This window comes from Cebus imitator, unplaced genomic scaffold, assembly GCF_001604975.1.
Source record: "Cebus imitator isolate Cc_AM_T3 unplaced genomic scaffold, Cebus_imitator-1.0 Scaffold572, whole genome shotgun sequence".
NCBI classification, from domain to species: domain Eukaryota; kingdom Metazoa; phylum Chordata; class Mammalia; order Primates; family Cebidae; genus Cebus; species Cebus imitator.
In genome coordinates, this window is record NW_016107887.1 from 550,717 (window position 1) to 553,493 (window position 2,777).

General features: G+C 44.9%; 1 protein-coding gene across 1 annotated transcript in view; it reads left to right on the plus strand.

The window, feature by feature from the left end:
• TFCP2L1 (transcription factor CP2 like 1) overlaps positions 1-2,777 on the plus strand; it is a 67,349-nt gene that overhangs the window by 61,125 nt on the left and 3,447 nt on the right. The window lies entirely within an intron of this gene.

Here is a 2,777-nt window from a genome sequence, read left to right on the forward strand (position 1 = left end):
GCCTCCCAAGGTGCTGGGATTAGAGGCGTGAGCCACTGTGCTCAGCCTAGCTATTTTTTTTCACTCCCATTTTACAGATGGGGAAAATGAAGTTTGAAGTTCCCAACCTGAGAGCTGACTTTAGAATAGCCAGGAAGGTGAACGTGCTGAGAGCAGTGGACAGCTGTAGTGTCACGGAAGGCTTGTCACTTTGCATTTCAAAATGAATTTCCTTTTGTGAAGACGAAAGCCAAAAATGTGGGGAACCCTTGCAATTTCACGGGTCCCTGAAGGCAGTTCCTTCCTCAGCTTGCCCTGTGTGCTCAAGAGTAGGCAGTGAAGCAAGTGAAGCAGAGAGCAGAACCCAAATGCCACCTCGCCTAAGTAGGCGATTCTCATTCCCCAAGGTCTCCTTGCCTCTTAACCCAGAATGTATTGGAAACCTTTGGTTCTTAATTGCCCAGAGTGCTGGAGGCAGCCTGGGCAGCCGCGGAGCCGACCCCTGGGGTGCAAGGGCACTTTATTAAACAAGAGAGTTACTGATTAAGCCCATGTGGGCTCTGCTTAGGGCTTTGCATGCCCAAGTGGCTGGGCTGCCAAGAGTCCTAGATGGAGCAGGCCAGCAGAGTAGAATAAATGTACTTCACGCATCATTAGGCCCTGCAGGAGGGGCAGGGGGCGACAGGTGAATGCATTTGCAAGGTTCGAGGCAGTAATCCACAGCAGGCCATAAAATGTGGATGGCATTTTTTCAATTTGAAAAGGGGTTTTGATATTGTGTTAGCTAGTGTGTATGTATTGTGTGTATGTTTATATATTTTATTTTATTTTTTGTTTTTTTGGAGATGGAGTCTCGTTCTGTCGCCCAGACTGGAGTGCAGTGGGTGATCTCGGCTCACTGCAACCTCCACCTCCTGGGTTCAGGTGATTCCCCTGCCTCAGCCTCCAGAGGATCTGGGATTACAGGCACCCGCCATCATGCCCGGCTAATTTTTGTATTTTTAGCAGAGACGAGGTTTCACCATGTTGGCCAGGTTGATCTCGAACTCCTGACCGCAGGTGATCCACCTGCCTCGGTCTCCCAAAGGCTGCTGGGATTACAGGCGTGAGTCACTGCTCCTGGCCTGTTTATACATTTAAAAAATATTCTTTAAATGTAAACTGTGAAATTCAGCATAAATATGGGAAGAATATATAAAACTTATTTGTACAGTTAAAGACTCATGGAAGTACCCATGTACCTACACTCAGGTTACCAGAATGTTTATGTTAGAAACCCATTTGTAGGCTGATTTCATAACAGCCAACCAGCTAGTATGAATTTTCTATTGAGCATTCCCTTGCTTCTCTTCCATATATTGTTTAATTTTGCTATTTAAAAATTTTTTATAAGTGAAATCATAGTGTATTCTTTTGTGACTTTTTTCATTCCACATTTTGTTTGGAGGTATACAGCTGGAGCTTATTGGCGCTGCCGAGGAGCTTGATTCCATCACAGTTGGTTCATGCTTCTGCTGTTGATTGACTGCTGGTAGGAGTTTCATGTAACTGCAGATGGCGCTGTGCTGAAGTCTCATGCCTGTCTTCGTGATGCAGGAGTTTGTCTAGAGCTCATGACTTGTAGAAGACTGTAGGAAAAGTTCCTTGCTGGAAATGCATGATCATTCTTGCTAGGTCCAATGAACAGTGTTAGAGAGGTTGACATCCCCTCCAGTAGTGGACACAGTTCCTGTTGCTCTACATTCTGGTTATATTTTTGTCATTAAATCAGACCCATTTTACAGATAGAGCCATAGAGTCAGGAAGTTAAAAAGGTTGGCTTGTCCAAGGTCACGGGGTAGTTAGTTCATCAAATTTAGAACTGCAGAGAAGAGGCTGCTGAGCAGTGTCCTGCCCGATTTAGAGACACAGGTGGTGGAGCCCTCCTTTATATTTCGTCCTTGTAGGACGCTGATGTGCAGACCCTACTGGATTAGGTCCTGTGGGAGGGGCAGGGGGACAACAGGTGGATGCATTTGCAAGATTCTCGAGGCAGTAATCCAGAACAGGCCATAAAATGTGGATGGCATATTTTTCAGTTTGAAAGGGTTTTTGCTATTGTATCAGCTTATGTGTGTGTGTGTATTGTGTGTATGTTTATATATTTTATTTTGTTTATTTATTTTTTTGGAGACAGAGTCTCGCTCTATTGCCCAGGCTGCAGTGCAGTGGTGTGATCTTGGCTCACTGCAACCTCCACCTCCCAGGTTCAAGCGATTCTCCTGCCTCAGCCTCCAGAGTAGCTGGGATTGTAGGCCCCTGCTATCATGCCTGGCTAATTTTTGTATTTTTAGTAAAGATCGGGTTTCACTATGTTGGCCTGGTTGGTCTTGAACTCCTGACCTCAGGTGATCCACTCACTGGCCTCACCGGTACCAAGGTTTATGTTTTTAAAAACATATAGGTGTTTATTTAGGTGTTTTTATCTGTTGCTGTTATTCACATACACATTCCTACTATGTGTCCGTTGTAGGGACTGGAAGAATCAGTAACTAGGAAAAAGCAAAAAGTGCAAACAAACAGAAATCAGTGGCCCCGTATTAAATGGTAATACCTCGATTCCCTTTTGGGCCTCTTTCCATCCTTCATGTTCATACTAACTGGTTGGGGTTATGTTTAGGCGTCTGTTACTTACACTGCAGTCATGTTACACGTTGATTTTGTGTCCTCATTTTTCGGTGAATGTTATAACAGACCCATGTTCCTGCTGCATCCGTAGACACTGTGGCAGTGGTGTTTACTGTGTTCCTGTGTCTGTA